General features: G+C 39.7%; 1 long non-coding RNA gene across 1 annotated transcript; it reads left to right on the top strand.

Annotated features, from left to right (window-relative positions):
* The first annotated feature begins 6 nt into the window (after positions 1 to 6).
* Positions 7 to 9,018, top strand: LOC308580045. Its single transcript, XR_014004683.1, has 3 exons — positions 7 to 2,924; positions 5,178 to 5,294; positions 8,810 to 9,018. It is a non-coding gene; the product is annotated as an uncharacterized lncRNA (long non-coding RNA).
* The last annotated feature ends 12,721 nt before the right edge of the window (positions 9,019 to 21,739 follow it).

Raw genomic sequence — 21,739 nt, 5'->3', positions numbered from 1 at the left:
GAATTGGCAGAGCCAGCCCTTCCAAAAACTACAACATGATGACAGTTTCCAGTTAAAAAAATTAACATTCCCTGTACAATGATGTATGTATGTATCCCGCTTTGATAATGAAGTTAGATGATGTAATTGATATGTTGATTTTCACCCCATAGTCATTAAAGTTGTAGTAGTACTGCCAAATTCTTTGTTTTGTGGCCAAGGGCTAATGTATAAAAACAGTTCTTTAACTGTGTACTTTTTCTGGATTGTATACTGTAAATGAAATTGTACAGTCAAGATGATTGTTTTACAGATTTATATTTTGGAAAAAAATCCTTGGCTATTTGTAATAAAAATGAAATTAATTTAAATCTTTTTTTTTAACAATGGCTTTTAGTTCGCAGTAGCTATCCCCTACCACCTCTGCATTTATTGAGCAATAATTGGAGGGGGGAGATAGGGAGGAGGCAATGTGGGTGGTGGGAATTAGAAACTCTGACCAACTGGAATTTTTAAACCTCTCTAGTGACTTGGCAGCACAGACTATTTCAGGATCATAAACACAGCTGAACAGAACAAATATGAATTGTCTAATGTAAATATCCAGGCCAGCTTTTTATTCCCAAACAGCTGTCATGCATGGAATCAAATTTCTTGGAAGTAAAGTTCTAGAAATTTACTCCATAGTTCTTTCCCACTTGCCCAAGAAAATAGCTTTTTAAACATCTATTTACACCAATAATATTAGATAAAAATAGGTCAGTTAAAACAGAAACATATTTTGGTTTATATAACATCACAGTGAAATAATCTAATGTGTATAGTATGTACATTACAGAATGTACAGTAATTGTTGTTAAAGCTTTTCTAGAATATCCTGAATCTAGGAATCTGCTGCCCTAAATGGAAATTACTGTCTTGATCCCAAACACCTTTGGTGGAACTTCCATTCATTTCAGTAGGAGTTATTTTCATATAAAGTTTTTGGGATTAGGGTGCAAATTTAATGTTAGCGTGCTGCTTCATGTTTTAAAACATTTTAATCTGTTAACTGCTAACTCCCCTTTTTATTTTCTATTTAAACATGTTTGTCATTCACTAAACATTAAACATCACTCAAAATTAAGTCTTTCTGCCCTGCCCCAACAGTCTCCAAAGCCAAGAACTGATCCAAAAGACTACCTTAGATACACCTAAGGCCTTTGGTCATGCTAAGTGGAATTCTTAGTAGTTTCTGAAAGACAGCAATGTAGACTATTAGCACATCAACAAACCTAGCAAAATATCACATTAGCATGGTAAAAGAGAAAGTTAAGGGGGCATGTCTGGTCAAATTCAAAGTGATACTTCCAAGTTGGCTGAAAAGGTAGTGGGAGTAGGAAAACTTTTTAAAGTTTAACATTTGATTACAGGAATCTAATGCCTGTTTTAAGTAAGAGTTCCAATAAAAGCTATTTTTAAAACTTAGACTGTAACATTTCAAAATACATAATAAAGTCTGCTTCTGAATAATATATTTCAAGAGATTGGTTCAATTATCTCTTGTTAGCTGACGACAAAGCCCAGTGAATTCAGTGGGGCTTCTCAGTAGGAAGACTGGACTGGAACTTCAGTTAACAATTCTGTGCATTGATAACAAAACAAAACTTACCGGTACTGAAAATCATTTAATTTTTATTTAGTTAGCACTGCTGATTTTTATTGTATTGCAATGATTTTTGGTTCTTGCCAATGAACCAAGTCACATGAAAGTTATGGTGAGGACCAGACACTGGAGAGAAAACAGAAAAATAATAATCCTAATACATCTTTTGTTTTCAGACAGGTAAACCTCAGTCTAACTGGAGCTCAAAGAAAGGGAGCAGGGGAACCTCTATTACTGTTAGGCAGGTCTGGTTCTGGAGTTGGGTGGCCTGTGGGGGGGTGCTATCAAAGCCACATTAAAAGCCACATTAGAACATTGGATGTTTCTCAACCCTCTCCCTGGAGGAACAAAAATTCTGTTACATTAAAAGGCAGCCATGGCTCCCCTGCATACCAGCGTTGGGAACAAGAGGCCACAGCAGCCCATGTAGATGCTGGAAGGTTTATAACGAGTAGGTGCTGAAGGTTTATAAAGAGTAGGTGCTAGGAGAGACGGGGAGGGACAAGCTATTCAACTACAAAACCCCTAACAGCACCCACCAGGCTTTGGCCAACGTCACTCACAAGAAAAATCTCGCCCTTCAGGCAGCCGTAACAGTCTCTGGATTGCTTGGCATTGGTGCCACACATGTCCTTCAGCCATTCACAGAAGAGGTCCTTGTCCTTTAGCACTAAGAACTGCCCCAGAACCACGTAAGCCTTGTCAAAGTCTGTCTTACAGCTTCCAAGTACATCTCGGTTCCAATGATTCTGTCTGGTGGTCATACTGCCTGCAGCTCTGACTGCTTTCTCACCTCAGCTGTCGCTCCTGCGCCCGCCCCCCGAAATTTCATTTTAGGCTTCTGAATAAATGTTAGTGAGTGGCCTAAAGTTTGTAAACATTTTTTGTTGGAGCATATTTCCAAGATAATGCTTTAAGCTGTGAGCCTTGTTTTTTATATACCTAAAACCAACAACAGTTTTTCTATTAGATACGGGTATTATACACAGAAAATCAAGAAATTTGAATTTTAAGTAACATCAAGGCAATCTTCTGATACCAAGACTCTGGACATTTTACAATTACTTCCCAAATGCTTTCTTATGTTCTCATAGACAGATCCATGAAGGATAAGACTTTGTTCTACCATTACTGATAGAAGTAGTGTGGTTCAGAATATCAACTGGAAACAGCAGGATTAGAGAAGTCCTACTTGTGGTCTTCCCATAGGTGTCCGTTGGCCACTGTGAGATCAGGATGCTGGATTATTGGCCAAACCCAGGAGACTGTTCTTATGTTCCCTGGCAAAATGATTTCTGATGTGAGTTTCAAAGCAACAGATCTGTTACTGTACTTAAGAAGAGCTGGATTGTTACCTAATTCTGTGCAAGGCAAAATGTTGCAGTACAATCCTATACATGCCTACAGTGGTACCTCGGGTTAAGTACTTAATTCATTTCAGAGGTCCGTTCTTAACTTGAAAATGCTCTTAACCTGAAGCACCACTTTAGCTAATGGGGCCTCCTGCTGCCGCTGCACCGCCAGAGCATGATTTCTGGTCTCATCCTGAAGCAAAGTTCTTAACCTGAGGTAATATTTCTCAGTTAGCGGCGTCTGTAACCTGAAGCATATGTAACCTGAAGCGTATGTAACTTGTGGTACCACTGTACTTAGAAGTAAGTTCCATTAAATTCAGTGGAAAACTTGCATTGGCAGCTGAAGAGTCACAAACAATTATGGGGGGAGTTCAACATAGTGTGAAGGCAAGCTTTCTGTTAGTGCAAGGAAATCTTTTTGTGCCACAAATACCCCCCCTCCTCCCCTGTGTGCCCCCAAAATATGTTCTAGGAGTTCCCCCAACCCTCTGAAGCAGAATTGGAGACCATGCAAGGTGTGTTCATGGGAGGCAAGAGGTGAGGAAATTCCTGTTGTGCAAGTGAAAATTGTTCCACTTAGACATTTATTTAGTTGACTACCATCTTGTGTTTGTAATATTTATTACCAGTAGGTTGTAAATGTGCATGTAAAAGGTACACATGCTATCAATGGGAGATAACCAAATGGGAGATAACCAACATTAGTCATACTCACAGAAGACTCGTTAAAATCAATGGACAAATTGGATTTCATCCTATATGGGTACAGAGGATTGCACTTCATAATAAGTATGAGTTTCTAGGAAGTTCTGTCACATTTATAAGAATATATAACCTTAAGACTGGTCTTAACTAGGGTTTGAAATATATATATGTCACACAGCAGCATGGAATTCCATATGATCATTATTTATGTTTGATTTTAGCCTTGAGACACCAAAAAGTGCTATGTATTCAATGTACTTCCCTAAGTGTAAGACTTTTTTCTGAATTAGATACCTATTTGTCTTCAAACGTTATGTGTTGTAATGCAATGTTCTATATTAGTTCCTTCGTACTGCAATCCTCTCAGAGTAAGTCCCATTGAATATAGTGATACTCTTAGTAAATATGTATGGGACTGCACTATCACTAGAATTTCTCTGCTAGTGTTATTGTAGATATAGTTCTAGTAAAAGCACACACTTAAAAAGCTAATGTAGTATAATTATAAACTACTTCATTACGCCAACTCAGGTTTGTTTAATACACACAAACGTTGGGGGAAAGATATGGTACAATGACATATTTAAATCTACCTATCTACTTATATAAAAACTTGCATAAAATTACAGAAATAAAAACAAGATCAATTCTGACAGAAATGATTGTGTGAAAAAATATGTGAAAATAAGTGATGGTAATACTTACAACATAATTATTAGTCTTTATGATCTATCTTGTAAAATCTACACCCAAAACCGGAGAAATGCTGTAATTTTAATATTTATTAGGTGACTCCCACTTACGACTGCCCACTGAAAAAAGGAATCTGACAGCAGAACAAGGTCATTTTCCAAACAAGGAACCCCATTTCTGCCAATACTCTTCCCACCCTCTGCAGCACCCTGATGCATCTAAAAGTCTGCCCAGATATCTAGAATTTTGAGGTGTGTTTTAATCTGTTTTAAGTTTATCACTGATTACATTTTTAAAAATGCTTTAAATAGTTTTTTTCTAACAATAATTTTACGGTTTTCTTTTTTGCAAACTGCTTGAGGGTTTTTTTTCAATCAATCAATATAGACATTGTATAAAATAATGATAAATAAAATAGTTCCAGAGGGCTAGAGATGAAAGGGGGTGGAGTGTCACAAAAATGACCCCCTTCCCCATTCTGCTAATGAGACTGCTGCCATCTATGAGTGGACAGTCGTCATTGAATGTCAGCCAACAGAAAAGTCCAGGAGAAAGGAATAAAATCCAAATGTAAAAGCTAGACCAAACAACCAGCGTGGAAAAAGCTGGAGATGTTTTACATATGGTGGAAAGTAACAAGGGTGTGGGTGTTTGTGTGTTTTTAAAACAGCAACTATGCTACAATATAAAGCCCAACATATTCCAGGGGTGTCTACTATACCATTAGTATCTGCTGCCTTAGATGTTTTGTTTTTACTGTATTGCTGCTGTTTTTGCTTCTACCATACTGACGATAAAAGAATTTGGAAGTTCCACAATATAACTGGATGCTGGATGCAAGTAGCTCTTTTGCAATTGAAAATGACTGGCTTGACATGACTAAGGATTACACAGGAAGAAACACTAGATCTCAAAAGGTAAAAGCAGAAAGGGCGGGCGGGCACTCAGTCAACAGAAACTATGAAGTATCTTTTTTCTGCAATAACCTTTTTTTTAAAGTCATATTTGGGTAGATCCTAATGCAGTTGCTGGGATTCATGGAAAATAACTGCATGCAATTCAAAACATGGAACGCTCAGCTGTATGACGAACCAAGTTAATATCTCTGTATTAGGTAGTCTGAATCTCTTGGTAGCGACTTTGTTCTCTGCCAAGGGTGGCATCAGGGCTAAGCATCATTTGAGACCTGTCAAGGTGCACAGCCCTGCAAGGGGACCACGGTTGACCCTCCAAGCCTCCTGCTTCTCTTCCTCCTTGCTGTGCTTTCACTGCCTGTTCACCTGCCTTTCCTGAGCATGCAAAAGGGAGGAGATAAACCAGCATCTTTCAGCTGCCCTGTGCTTTCCCCCTCTTCCCAATCTGCCGAGAGGCAGAGTGCAAGTAAACAGGCACTGTGGCCTTCCTTGATGAGAAGGCCCCCAGTGCCCCTCAAAACTTGGAGCCAATACCATTCTCTACAGTCCATGCATTATTCTTCCTGTTTCAGGACTAGGTTACACCTATTTCTCATTCTCCTTTACTATGAAATAGATTTGCAGAAAGCAGGCGTAACTCCCGGAAAGTGCTTTTGTCCTATGCCTTTCCTTGTCCCCACAGAGACACAATTAGCTTCCTGAACTCACCCTAACAACACAATGCTGTGATTACCTGTTTTGATGTCTGAACGCCTTGTCTCAGTTAATGAAGGACTTTTTAATTTATAACTTTTGAGAAATATTTAAAAACAACAACACTTGGCAGCACTGAATTAAGCCAATCTTTCACATTCACTTGTGGTGGATGTGCCATGGAGAAGGGGATGACTATCAGAGACTAAGTTTCTCCTACCTAACAGTATGTATTGCTCACTGAGGGCCTTGCCCTGAGTGCATTGTAGTTGGACATTTGATTGACCAGGACACAGGATTTGGCTTTCTGCATAGTGGAGTCCAGATTGTGGACTTCCCTCCTCTAAGCATTCTGATTGGTCCCCTAACTATTGGCATTAAGATGGAATATTAAGACCTTTTTGTTCTGTTGCATCTTTGTTATTACCTTTTTGGTTGTTTTATGCTTCTGCTTTAGCCTGTCAATTTTTTGTTTCTGTTCTTGGATATTATTTTATTATTGAGTGTATCTTGTAGGTTGTTTAAAATTATGTTGTGAGCTACACTGAGGTCCTTTGGAATGGAAAGCAGGTAAGAATATTAAATACATAAACAAATAAACAGTATAAACAAGCTGTATGTATTTAAAGCGTTCTCTGTTGTGACTCTGTTGTGACCACTTGAAAAAGTGAACTTTTAATGTACATGCAGAGATGCCTACACAACAGAGTTGACAGAGTTTTTCGCAAACAAACAGGCAACCATATGATCAGCCATCAGAATGGCTGTTATCCTCATATCCACTGTTCCTAATTGTTATGCCCATCATGTCCAGGATAACAGCAGGGTTGTTATGTTCTTATGTTATCTATATATGGGGACATGGGTGAAATTGTGCAAATTCAGCATTATATTGGCCGGAAAAAATAGCACTATGACAGCAAGGGACAAATTGTGAAATTAAATGGAATGCAACAAGAGTAACTGGTACATGAACACGTTTCTGAGATTTTGTCTGAGGGCCTTATAGGGCCATTTTTGTTTGTGAAATAAATAAAACATAAAAAAGAACACAAACAAATAGAACAATTTCCACATAAATCATAGATCTAAAATAAATATACAAAAAAATATAAATAACAGCAACAACCCCCAGCAAAAAACCCCCAAACAATACCCCAGCCCAATAGTCTCTTCTGCAGCCTCAGCTTTTGTAGCTGGAGTCAGTCAGGACCTCACCCTCCCTGGCCAAGTGGGAAAAGGGCTGCAAGGCAGGGAGTAGGTCTTCCAGGATTCCCAGCCAATATGGCAACACTCCCACATGACTAGACAGCATCTTGACATTTTTTAAAGTTAGTCATCAGAGCTGTATCAATCACATTGTTGTCTTTGTGTCTCATGGGGTTAATCATCGGAAACATGTTTAAAACTGAGTCATTTGCTAACACCTTTAACCAATCCTGAGAATGGTTGGAGTTGCTGATTAAAAACTACTACTGGGATGCCTGCCCTTATGACAAACAGAAGATGGTTAGCAGTCCCTCCCTCACCTACCCTGCTCACAAACACCTCTAGCATCCAAATTCTGGCTTGTTTGGGAGCCGTTAACTATAGTTCCTGGGACATGGGTAGCGCTGTGGGTTAAACCACAGAGCCTAGGGCTTGCCGATCAGAAGGTCAGTTCGAATCCCCGTGACGGGGTGAGCTCCCATTGCTCGGTCCCTGCTCCTGCCAACCTAGCAGTTCGCAAGCAAGTCAAAGTGCAAGTAGATAAATAGGTACCGCTCCGGCGGGAAGGTAAACAGCGTTTCCGTGCGCTGCTCTGGTTCGCCAGAAGCGGCTTAGTCATGCTGGCCACATGACCTGGAAGCTGTACGCCGGCTCCCTCAGCCAATAAAGCGAGATGAGCGCCGCAACCCCAGAGTTGTCCAGGACTGGACCTAATGGTCAGGGGTCCCTTTACCTATAGTTCCCACTTCACACATAGTGAGGAGCTATGCTTAACTATAGCTTTCTGATTCATTTCCCTGCTTGCATAAAGGGAGCAGCCAAGCAGGAGCAAAGTGTGTTTGAGTGTGTGTGTGTGTGTGTGTGTCCGCCAGAATTTGATCATGAGAACTGAAACACAGAGCACAAGCTTTATAAAAGTCTTCACCTCCTTACCTGCCTTCCATTATAGTCCCTATGAAGTAAATCTAAATCCCATTATCTTCCTTAACAGGAATAAAACCAAAATTAGTATTGGTCTTAGTCTATCCTAAACGCAGGACCGGTTTCAAATCCTCTGGGGTTCCATTCCTAGTTCTGTTTATTCAAACCACAGATACAGCCTTAGGTTTAAAGATTCTGACCTGTCAGAGCTCATTGGAGCTCTGTGTACAGATGATTGTTACCAAGTGATTGCAAGTATATCCTGGCATGTGATGCATATATGTTGTTTGCTTGAGGTGAAACAGGGGCTCCATTAATAGAAATACTTATTGTGCAAGATGCATTTCTGCTGTACATTAGTATTTTATTGTTTGTACCGAAATATGCAGACTGTGAGATGGTTTGCACAAACAAACATGGAATAAAATACAGAAAGTGTATTTAAATGTTGCAAAACACACACTGGAACTTGATATAATTATGCAAAGCATGTTCGACAAAAACATGGGTTTGGATAAGGGTGGTAGAATTTTTAAAGTCTACTCACCACCTCTATATTTGACTTGAATTTGTGAATTTCAGCAGCAGCATTAAACATATTATTTTACAAAACAGCTGCCTTATCATTGTAACCCAGAGTCTCTTGTGGTTTGTCCTCATGTTTTTATCCTCTAATGTGTTTGTCTTTACTGCAGTTGCATCTGTTCCTGGGCTGATGAAATATTACTGAAAACAGCAGTGAGGCCCAAACCTTTTTTTCAATTGCTGCATTGAATGATTGTTCTGTTGAGCAGAACGTCCCCCACTCGGTACATGTGCTAGACTAATTATATTGAATATGACTGCATTGACTGCAGCGGGTGCACTTCACCAGCCCAGTGACCTAAATAAAAGTCTTTACGCATCTGTGTCCTTTATTCCCTTTGACTTAACGTCCATTTTAGTTTTATTTGCAAAGCGTATGATTTGTTTCCTATAGTGTCTGAAGAAAATCCCTTTTAAAGGAACTCCTTGTATATATTACTCACAACCATTTTTCTACCGTTCTGAAAGTCCTTGTTTGAGACATTGAGCTGTTTTGTATCAATACTATACCATATGCTTTTGGCTGAAATTCTGTACACTCTTACTTGGGAATAAGTCTAATGGACTTAACCTCTTCACAGACATATATAGGATTGCACTGGTAGTCTTGCCTTGTAGAATCCCCAATTTGCAGAATCCCAAATTGTCTTGTAGAACCCCAAATTTAGAAAAATGTAAATCTGATTTTCACAATGTTCTGTTAGGACTGGGAAGGTGTACCGAATTAAGGGAGGGAAGCAAGAGTTGGTTATCACTAATAACATCAAAATGGACCCCATGGTTTCCAGATTCTTGTTTCTTGTGCTATTACATTGCACATATGCACTAAATTTCACATTTTCCGGTGCTTGGAAATGTTAATGTTTATGCAGAGGTGTACGGTATGTATGCCAAGTGCCTGAGGCTCCTTTGACCTGTGCTAGCAGTTGGAACTTTAGTATTTGTTAATTTTCTTACTGAGCTCTCTGCTTATGTATTTAAGTCCAGATTATTTATTTTGTAATACTTAATTTATGCTATGTTTGCTAAATGATTTTTGTCCCATTTGAATTTATTGATATGTATTGTAAACTGACTTCTGGGCCTCCACCCCAATGCTTTGTACTTTGATAAGATAAGCAGTTTTTTAAGCTGCTTTGGGCACAGCTCACTGTGGAAAGGTGGCATATTAAAAAACCTCAGCCAATCAGTTAGCCTAGCGCAAGATTCCATAGGCCACATCATTTAGCCAGTAGGAAGCCAGTATGTAAATTTTAAAAAATAAAAATAAAAATTGAAGCAGAATATTATTTTCAATTTAATCAATTGGCTTTCTTGAAAGAAAAAGGAAACAATGGATGGTATATCAGATGTCTGTACTTCTACCTAGTGAAAAACATCCAGCGAAGGACCATGAAAGATGTCAGTACGTACAACACACTGAAAATAAAGCACTTTTAATCAGCATGAAAAGAAAACATAGTAATAAACAGTGAGAATTATGTCACAGCAAGGAGTCTTAGTGTTCAGCAATTACTGATCCGCTTTGTGCATTATTCTTGATTGCCAATTCACAGAAATCATTTTTGTCAGTAGCATTTTGAAAGGTGGTGAATAAAAAAAGCAATAAAATTACCATCATGTAGGCTGATAGTGAGAAGTTGAATCTTGCCACCACTGCATAAAGAATGAAAGGGATGTAGCTGATTTCATGACAAATATTTTCATTGTTCTCTATGAAGAACAATTTCCCGGTTCCTCTGTGATGGGGCACGGGGATAAAATCAGGCATCTAATTCTATCAAGAAATCTCTCCCCACCCCCTTTCTTCTTTTACTCTTAGTAAAATTTCTTTAAGCAATTTTAACTGTATACATTTATTTTTTCACACACGCTTTCTTTTTAAGCGCACGTGCAGTAAAATGAACGGTACAGCTCCTCATTCTATGAATACTTATTATTTCTTTTCTGGAACAAGACTGGGTTTCCTTTTCTCTGAATTCTTTTTAAATATAGTGTTAAAACTGTTCAGAAAATTACTATGATATATGTGCTGTGGGGCAAGTGGGGGCAGAGCCAAGCAAAATGTTTGGAAGTTAAAACGTGTCTTTGGGACATTTAGGCTAAAGCACCAACAATACATATTCTGTGAAACACCCCGAGATGTTATGATGAAGGGTGGGTTTAGAAATCAAATAAATAAATAAAAATAAACAAAACAGAGAGTTTCCTTTTTCTGCTTTACCAAAGGCAGTTTGGTACAAATCACAATCACTATGATTTATGCATAGGTTAACAGTCTCACCCCGGCAACAGTCTGCTTTATTATGGCCTTTATTAAGCCCCCTTCATCCTATCCAATCACAAGTTGCTTATAAAATCTCAAATGATTATTTCCCCACAAAGCTTCTTATTGATTACAGCACTGCTTGGTTCATTTCACAAGTGGGTGTCAGTGGATCTTGAGGCCAACCACATCACCACTCCAATGGAAAGGCTAGGAAAAAATAAAGCCCTGGGGGCTTGCGGCCATGGCGAACCCACTTTGTGTTCCCTTGTGAAGACATCAGAAATGGGAATGGGCTACTGGCCAGGGATGGGAATCTGCTAGCCATTGCAATACCAGAGACACAACTAAAACAGTCACAGCTTTTCTGGAACAACCCCTGTGGTGGAATGAGTGCTGACAGAAGCATGCTGCCAACCTTGGTCCCAGCAAAGTTGCGTGAGAGAGAAGCAACAGGCACGGTTTCCCTTGTTTGGGTGATGCATGGGAGCCCTCAGAGGGTAAAGGTGAGAACTATGTGGGAGGCCATGGTGGCTGGTCCCCACTAGGATTAGGAGGGCGGAAGGGAGGAAGGCTAGCAGTAGGTGGGGCCAGACCCAGTCACAGGCAGAGCTAGCTGATTCTAGTTGCTGTCTCCATCCTGCTCCTTGCTGAGTTCTACAGTGGCAACACTGACGTTGAGAAGCAGGAAGCTGACAGACCGTGATACCATGTTGACTGAATAGAAGTAAAAAAAACAGGCAAGTCGAGGCTGAGGTAGTGTAGTTGGTATAACTGACCCCTGAACATAGTATTCTGACTGTGCTTGCAGCTCTTCCACAACTTCTCAAATGCAGCTCCATATCAACAGCCCTGCTGCATCAGACCCAAGCCCCAATCTAGTCCAGCATCCTCATAGGAGCTCACTCCTACAGGCCGAGGGGTCTTCGGCCCCCCAATAAAATATTTGAGGGGCCAGACCCCCCAAAGTTGATGGGCATTCCCATTCAAATGGTGTGCGGGCACCGCATCATGTGATTATGTGGGACAGGGCTTACCTGCCCCCATATTTTATTCAAGTTGACACCCCTGGGCATCCTGTTCTCACAGAGGCCCACCAGATGCCCAGGGAAAACTTGTAAATGCAGAGGCATAGCATGGTGGGGAGGCCTACCAGAACGATTACCCCAAGCACAAAAAAATTAGGGGTGTGCTTCTGCAGCTGCCTCCCCGACTGGAGGTGCTTTCCGTCCCACACACCTGCCTCATCTGAGCAGCATGCCGAGCAGGAGCTGTTGAGAGGGTGGGCCCTTGTATCTATCTCTTGGCCGCGCGGTGTCCCCACATGCAGCAGTGGCAGTGCCCCAACCCATGGAGATGCACATGCATGTCCTGCCACTGCTCCACAGCTCCCTCCAGCAGCAGCAGCACTGCATGGAGTTGCTGGTCAGGGAGCACAATACTTTCCCTGCCCTGGGCCCTGGAAACCCATGCTATACCACTGTGCAAATGGAAACTGTGTGTAACAGCGACCTCCCCCCCTGTGATTCCCAGTAACTAGTATTTGGAGATATACTGCTGCATATGAACGCAGGACATTGCTTTATATGGAATCAGACAATTGATCCATCTAGCACAGTATTGTTTACATGGGCAGCAGCTCACCAGGAATTCACATAAGCGTCTTTCCCAGCCCTGCCTGCGGATGCCAAGGATAGCCATTTGCACGCAAAGGATGTGCAGTACCGCTGGACTTTGGCCCCTCCAAATACTACTCCCTCTCCCCGTCTCAGTCAGCAGGGCCAATGGTCAGAGCTGACGGAAGCTGTAATCCAACAACCTCTGGATGACCCAGGTTCCCCATCTGTGTTTGAAGACTCCAACAGCTTCTATGAGAAGAGGCAGTCACCAAGATATGCTGAACCTTTAGTCGTTTTGAGCTTTATTTCCAATAAATATCATTTACAGTGTGAATATTACCTTAGGCAATTGGGCAGCCTTAGCCAAAATGTTGCCCTCCATTTGTTTCAGATGGTATCTCCCACCAGCCCCATATAGCAAAATAACAAACAATAAAACGAGATATCTTACATATAATTTGAACTGGATGCTCAACAGCCGAATAGCTGACATGTTGCTTGCGCAATGTTGTACACTATTAAGTTTTCTGTGTGTATGAAGTGCAAATGGAATTGCTATTACGGACAGAATTTTTAAAAATAAAGGTTTTTCATGTTTTATGGGTTCAGAACCTGTTCAAAATCCATGATTCTAGCAAATAGTAATGATGATCTACTTCTGAGAATAATGCCAGCATACCCCAGGAAATTTAAAAGCTCCAGCCCCATCTTTATTGCACTTAAATAACATGTAAATAACATGCCTTAAGCAAGTAACCATGAGAGGAGGAAGCTGAAAAACATTTTATAAAAGAGGCCCAATATTATTTCAACCACTAGGTGGTGCAGTTTAATTCTAAACCTATGCCTGAGTTGGGCGCTGCCAGAATATTGACACCTCTCTCATGCCCACCCACATATCACATGTAAAAAAATGCTTTTCTTACAAGTATCTTCTACTAAATAAACAAACTACAATTAATAAATGGTTTGTCAAAACACAGAAAGGGGGAGAATGTGTGTGTGTGTACATAACAATGTGTTTGTTTGTTTGTTTGTTTATGTATACATAATAAACTAATTAATGCATAGGAAAAACAACCTCAAAGGATGCTAAACTATTACTTAAACTGTTTCCAGCAAAATAGGTGGGCAGATACTTTGTTGTTTTTTTAACATGCAGAGGTGGGTGGAAGAATGAACTGAGTTACATTATGTTTAGATAAACTAACAGGAAGGATTCGAAACCGGCGGGACCAGAAATTCACGGAAGACTGGAGTAAATTTACGGACTATCTGAAAAGTATTAGTGAAGATCAGATGATGTATGTAGGTTTGCAAGAAGTTTTGTGAGGAGTATTATTGGAAGTATTGCAAAAATGGATAGGGGAAGGATGATCTGTTAAGAAATGTAAAGGTAATATAAAGTTAAGAAATGCATAAGAAGTGGTTAAAACGGTGGATCATCAGAGGTGCTGACGGAAGTCTAAAAAGATTGTATAAGTGATAAGCTTTGTGGTACATTTTATAATTTATATGTTAAAATCAATAAAAAATATAGAAAAATAAAAAGAGTTACATTATGTTTAAGCAGTGCAAAGTTTTCCTCATTTTACCAGTTTACTATGAATTTAACAGGCAGAATCATTACTACACTTCTTTGGAATTAAGTGCTAAGGAATATATTGGACTTCAAACTAAATGTGAATAGGGCTGGGCTGCATGTAGTAGATCTCTTTTCTGCATTGTGTCAAATGGGCTTGTTTCTAGACATGGATCTAATTTGTCAACATATTTGGTAAACCCAGAATTCTATTTACAAATACAAGATCTCTCTTATATCACTGTTATCACAAATAGTTTTAGTTTCAAGTAAGAACACAATTTGAGTCTTTTTCCATGTAATTGTATTCACAAAATACAGAGTCCTTGGTAAGAGCATACACATCCTGACTCATTGTGTGGCTCAGGATTAGACCAGAACTAGATGTTAAAAGTTGGTTTCTGGCTGTATTTCTCCTTCCTCTTCTTTTTAAACATTTCATAATGTCATGTGTGACACAACATCATAGATTTTTCCTTGCCCTCCAAACCACAACTAATGAGAATTGAGGAAAGCTGTGGAAAGTTGTCATTAAGGATGCAGTTCATGCTCACGGAACATTTTAAGCATTTCAAAATACTGCTGCTACATTATGTTTAACATGCATATTGTAGCAGGCTGTCTTATTTCTGTGTTGTGTGCATGGCATAATGGATTTTTATATATGAAAAATAGCAGTAGTGGCATACACATACACAAATGCTGTTCCAGAATGCATGAAGAGTTCAGTAGTTTGAATGTCCCACAGGTTAAAAATTTAAATTCAAACAAAGCAATTATTTGTGTATAAACCTAGGCATGCTACAACCCTTCTCTCCCTTACCATTTATTTTATGGGCACCGATTTTCTTTTATATAGATTATATATAATAATGCAATCCCCTACAGCACACTGAATTTATATAACCCCAGTATGGTTGTGAAGACAGAAGTGCCTGGTGTGCTCTGGTCCATGGGGTCACGAAGAGTCGGACACGACTAAACGACTAAACAACAACAAGTATGGTTGTACTGTGTTTATTGCTGAACATGTACATTTGTCTTAAGACAGACAACAAAGAGGTGGAGGGAATGATAAAAATTAAATATCTGAAGTGGGGTGGTAGAGGAAATAACATGACAAGTACAGGCCTAGTGCTTGCATGAAGCATTAGAAATAAAAAGAGTAATAAGAGGAAATGAGAGAAAAGACCTCGCAACAGTAGCTGACAACTTTAAATACGAAATGGATGAAGAGAGCAACAGACAATGAAGTGTAGTGTGTGATGTGATTAAAAGAACAGGTGAAGATTTCAGTATTTTCATACAGACAAACTGAATTGAATTAATATGGGAAGTACTGCAGTAAGGAAAGCTAGAAAGGAGGAAGTGAGTATAACATGGCAGATATGACCAGACTACAGGCAAGAGTTTAGTACATTCAGAAGGAGCAAAAAGGTCGCACTATGAGGTGTCATGTCATGTCATGAGTCATCAACTATCTCCGCATAAAAGAATAAGGAACGTGGCAGTTAAAGAATATCCTCCAAGTGGCAGAGAAGAGTGAGTAAGAAACGACACGAGCAAAAGGATCATTAGGGCTTCCATTTCGACATTTTTGGTCTAAAAAGACAGTATTTTAACACCATTCATGGTTACCATGACACTGGAATGTATGTGAGCATTCTGCACTAGTCTAGCAGTACTGCCAGAATATGGGATTCGGACAGCAAATAGAGAGTAAGATAGACATGATGAAGAAAGAGGTGCTAGATAGTCACAGCTGGGGATTTGAACTTGGACCAGTTTCTGATGTACCACTTTCTAAGCAGCCTTGACATTTTAGGTGAAACTCTGCTAGCACTTTACAGGACCTGCTGGAGGAATGGTTGGCAAGACTGGGTAGTGGACAAGGATTAAAATCAGATTTGGAAACCTTCGGCATAAGTAGGATTGCTGTCCTGTCGGGTTTTCTGGACTTGGTGAATAAAGAGAGGCTAACGGGGCATGAGCGAAACACAGTAACAGAGCAATCCAACCCCATCCCTCTTGCCTTTCTTTTTTTAACACATTTTTTATTAAAGATTTCTTGGTTTACAAAAGTATGTGCAATATCTCTTTTTTAAAGTTACATTTTATACAGATCAGTTTCATTTGTTGAGACATTAGTGTAACATTAGGAAGAAAAGGGGGGGAGAGGTGGAGGGGGCCATGGTGAGTGGGGGTGTGGTGGGGTCAGGTATTTCTATTTTACTTAATGTATGTGTGGGGTTTTGTGTCAGCGTCGCTTGTGCAGGTTCTCTTTGCTATTCGCTTGTGTTCCTTTGGTGGTGAGAGAGGTTGGGGTTGGCCTAGGGTGTGGTTGTTTGTTTGCGTTTGGCTGTGGTGAATTTTGTTTTCATGTGTGAGTGGGGTGGGTGGGTGTTTTTGAATCAGGTTGGTGGATTCTCGTCGTTGTCTTGTTGGGCTGTGTATGTGATAAAGGGGAGCCATACCGGGGTGAAGGCATCTTCTTCTAGTTGTCCCCATGTCAGTTTCAGTTTATTGGTCAATTTTTCTAATAAGGCTGTTTCCCATACTATTTGGTACCATTGGTCCCTCTTGCCTTTCTTTAGATGTGATTTGAACATGTGGTCTTGCCACTGTCACTAGCATCCTGGGCTTGAGTTAATAAGGGAGGAACAGTAAACAAGGAGCTGTGAAAGAGAATAAAATGGTTAAGGTCAGCTTTTTCCTTAGTTTTCTTCTAAAAATACACAGTAAAGCATGCTGACATGTATATCCTATGCTCAAAATATCAATCTAATTGACGTTTTAAAAGCTTTCCTTCTTTCCAGCCTGAGGACAACTGAGATGTGGGGTGAAGAGCCAATGTATTATTATTTTTTGTTTGTTTTATAGGTGAATGTTCCAGTGCTTTCCACATCAGGAATAGAAGACCCAAACATGGCAAAGTAACGCTAACATAATTTGCAAGCATTTTACCACCACTTTATTACAAGGAGGAGGACATTTTGGTTATAAAATTGGTTAGGAAAAAAATGTGTTCTATAGATCCTCTGAGAAGGAAACTAAACATTTTAGGGACTAGTGTTCTGTGGTTCTTCTACTGCAAACTTTGAATTTATCCGAGACAGTTCATTGTTTGTAGATAAGCCTTATGAAATTCTTTCATATAGGTAGATTGGAGACGCAATCAAATCTAAACATCTTTTTTTTAAAATGTATTTTTACTAAAGATTTTCTTGATTTACAAAGGTATGTGCAATGTTTCTCGTATTTTTTTACCCATGTAACACTTTTTTAAAAAAACAAAAAAATGGTTTCATTTGTTGAGACATTAGGAAGAATAGGGGGAAAGAGGTGGGGGGGGGGAAGAAGGGTGGCGGTGGGGTCGGGTGGTGATGTTTCTATTTTACTTAATATATGTGAGGTTTTGTGTCAGCCTTGCTTGTGCGGGTTCTCTGCTGTTATCTAAACATTATCTGAACTGCAGATTCCCATTTATCAGAGGGACTTCTTTAACAATATTCAGGCTCAATTATCATAGTACCCAAGGAAGCAAAGTACCTTGGGTTGGGCAATTGACCCTGGGAAGGTTGTGACTAGTCTGTTTACTCTGCTTGATGCAAAGTAGGGTATATTCCTCTGCAAGCAATGTATGGTATGAGAAGCTACAGAACCCATACAGATACAAAGAGTTTGAACTGATAGTTTAACTTAATGTCAAGGATGTACAAAGGTTTGCTGTGTGTGCTGCTAAATTCCTAAGGTTTAAGCATCTTTCTGAAGATCTCTTTCTCAGTCTCAGAATTAAATTTCCTGCTTTCATCTGTCTTTATAATATTATTTTATTTGTTTTGTTGCCTGCCTAATAGTAATCAGCGACAGTTCCATCTTAGGAAGGGAATGACCAAACCTCTTTTGGTAGTGGGAGGACGTACAACAAGAAAACCAAAAGGCTCTCTTCTCACAAGGAAACTGACCCAATCATTTTGCTTTTTACTATTTCGGGAAGTAGGTAGGACTGCTGGTTTATGGGTAACAACACTAAATTCCCCGGAAACACAGCTCTGAAAATCCTGACTCACATTTCAAAGCATTGTGCTGGTCTCCTGCTCAGGTGATTGAAGACTACTGTGAATGTAAAGAGACACCTTCAGTCCAAGAAAGATTATTGTGTGTGCAAATGTCATTGGCAGCATTAGGATTTATACAGATGCATTTATGTTTCAGAGCCTTAATTCATATTAGTCACTTTGGGAGTGTTCTGACTGTAATATTCAATAAATCTCATTTCTAGATACATGGTGTCCCTTGAGCAGCAATGTGATCAGAACTGTACATTCCCGAACCTTTTGGAGCCATTCCATTTAAGACTAAATCGCAAAGTGGCACATTACATCAGCTGACTGCAGGTTTTATTACCCCATTCTGTAATATAACCCAAGGGGTCCAGCATTCTTTGGAAACAATCAGCTCTTTTAAAAATAGAAACATACAAGTCATTGATGTGGTGCCAAAAATATCCAGCCTTAGTTCGTGACACAAACACCATTCACTGCATTAAATTATTCTCCCTCAACTACAAAACAAAGAAAGAATACACTGGCTTCCTTTATGCCATTAAATTTTTTAAAAAAATATGTTTTCCTGGCTTGCATCTCTCTTGCAAAACACAACAACAACAGCAAACACAACACATTTTCTTAATTAGCCTTAAGTTTTTCCAAATTTAATATTTAAAACATTTAAATAATGAACGGCTGTAGTGCACAGGCCATTTTCTGAAGGTTGCCACATCAAGGCATTCAGGCATCTGGCCAAGTCGGGTGAAGATTATGTTATGGCTATGTAAAACTAAATTATCAAACAATATTGCCAACAGTGTCAATCTGGACTATGTTATACCTGCAGAGTCAACAACTACAGCAAAATTTAAAAAGTGCAGCAGAGACGCCATGGTAGATCAAAATGGGTGACTGTGTCATTTCTGTGCAAACTGCTTGGAATTTTGTGCTAGGTTTCCCTCATGATAAGTGAGAATCTGGTGTATTGAGTTATGATAATAATATTATGAATTTACAGGGTGCCTTAAATTCTTGGGTCTAGTAGGTATCAGAATTTAATCAATGCTTGGAGTATTCACCTGGTGACAGACGCTGGATTTAGTGAAGTATTAAAATACAGGAAGAAACAGCTTCCTGTGTTCAGGAATTGTCCGGGAGATTAGCCATTAACCAAAGACAAAGGAAAGGTAATGGGCCATTAGGAAAGTCAGGGAGAGGGGACCCTCCTCCAGCTCTGAGTTTCTTAGCAGGATAAAGGCCAGAGTTTTGAAGGAGAGCAGTTACTTAGGATTGCAGTTGGCTGGGATGTGAACTCAGGGGAAAAGGTGACACTGTTAAATGCAGCAAGCTAGAAGCAGAGAAAGAGCTGTGACTGGTGCCTGTTTAAATCCAAGGCTGCTGTGGCTATGGGAGAAGCAGAACTCTCTTGGAGTGTTAATGCTGTGAGCCCCTCCATCACAGGCCCAGGTTGCATATATGTGTAAATAAACCATATGTCGTAAAGATACCCCAAGCTCCAAGCACCCAGGCACCATGGGTCTGTGTTTCCTTTTGGAAAATGAGGGGGGGCATGACTACATTCCAGCCAGAAGGCATTTACATATATCCTAGCTGGATGTTAGAGAGGGTTCCTGAATGAAAGGTGAGCAGCCAGGTAAGAGATAGCGAGAAGTTAAGAAGAGAAGGTAGGGGGAAGGTAATTCAAAAAGCTAGGCACTGCAAAGAACTAGTAAAGAGAGATGCAAGAGACAGGAGATTTGGCTAGGGAAACATGAGGATGTTAGAATAAAAGGAGAGTGGAAAGGAACAAGGGCAAGGGAGGAAGGGAACTACTGGTCTGGGGAGCCAAGGGTTAGGCACTTATCAGAAGCCATTAGGGCTGTTCCTCAAGAAATCAAGGCTTGACATTTGCTGAGTTCTCCAAGTTGCAATGCCTTCATCTGGGATTTTTGACCCAAGTGACAAGACCTCCACTCCATCTTCCAACTAGGGAGCTTATAGTTGCTGATCCTTACCATTACAGAACTATTGGACTAAAAATATTTCCTGAGGAGTTCCCAAGTGCTGTAATTCAAATTAAACCAAAGAATTGTACAGTTGGAAGGGAATCTTTTGCTCAAAGAGATTAAGAGTCTCACGCTCTACCAAATTAGCTATCCCAGCAATTACATTACTGTTACATTTTATTTTATTTCTGTTTTGTTGTGCCCTGGCTTTGGGCTCATTTTGAGGATGGGTGAGAAGGAAATATTTTCAAATAAATGACAAAATAAATAAAGTGTTAGTCTTAAAATAATCTAAAGTCTTTGACAAATGCACGTTTAAGGACATTTCACACTCGTATGCATGCAAACTTCACGCAAATAATTTACTAAGCCGTTGCTGGAGTCAGGTCTAAAAGCATGACGACATACCAGTATTCCCAAGTTTCAACATTACATTGCATTATTCTCCATTCCAGGAAGTGAGTCACAATGCATGGATTTATAGATCTAGGAAAGGGCAGCAGTTCTGTAACATTTTTCCTTAGAACAAACAATTGACCTCATCTCCAGAAACCTGTAGTTTCTAGCCCAAGGTCTGTGTTTCAACAAGTTAAAACTATAAAACTATTCTTTTGGAAGTTTTTACAAACCTTTTTTGTTTTTGCGACCCTACACAATTTGGTGGCATGATCAAGCCTGGTCACTTTATTGCTCGCCTTCAAGTCATTTATGAACATGTTAAAGGCACATGTCCCAAAGCTGACCATTTGGGAACCCCACTGCTTACACTCCTCCATTGTGCTAACTGTCCATTTATCCCCATTCTCTGTTTCCTCTTCCTTGTCCTCTTATGGATCATTAACCAGTTATCTCTATTTATTCCATGACTATTATTCACGAACTTTTGGGAAGGGACCTTATTGAAAGCCTAAGTACACAGTGTCTACTGAACCACCCCTATCCATATGCTTAATGAAACAAAATGTTAGTTAAGACAGGATTTACCATTAAATGGCATCCTATCTATTTGCTTAATGACACAAAAGTTTAGTTAAGACAGGATTTACCATTAAATGGCATTTAATCTAGGTTTCTGGTTACAGTTTACCGTGGCACCTCAAACTTGCCTTGCTAGAGCAAAGTTAAAAACTAATCTTCTACGGGTTTAACACTCCAAGTTTCAGCTCCTGAGCTGTAAGTTACCTATATTGGTTCTGGCTGTAGGAAGTGCTTACCTCTTTTGGATCGAACTCTTAGCACACAATGTCTTTGCTGTGTGCTTGTTAGTTTTAGCAAATGCTTTCTCACCCCTTCCTGGATATGCCTAGGACTGAACATGGGACTTTCCACATGCAAAGTGCTTAGTCTGTTACTAAGCTACTGCACCTCCCTTAAACGGTTCATACTGCAAGTGGGGGAATCCTTTTAAAAAAAAAAAATTCCCAAATGGAAAACCTCAATGCCAAAGGATAACTAGGAACATAGAGAGCTGCCTTATACAAAGTCAGAGCATTGGTTCATCTAGCTCAGTAGTGTTCA

Source organism: Podarcis bocagei, assembly GCF_964188305.1.
Source record: "Podarcis bocagei genome assembly, chromosome: 2".
Lineage (NCBI taxonomy): Eukaryota > Metazoa > Chordata > Lepidosauria > Squamata > Lacertidae > Podarcis > Podarcis bocagei.
This window is presented reverse-complemented; position numbering and strand designations above follow the sequence as displayed.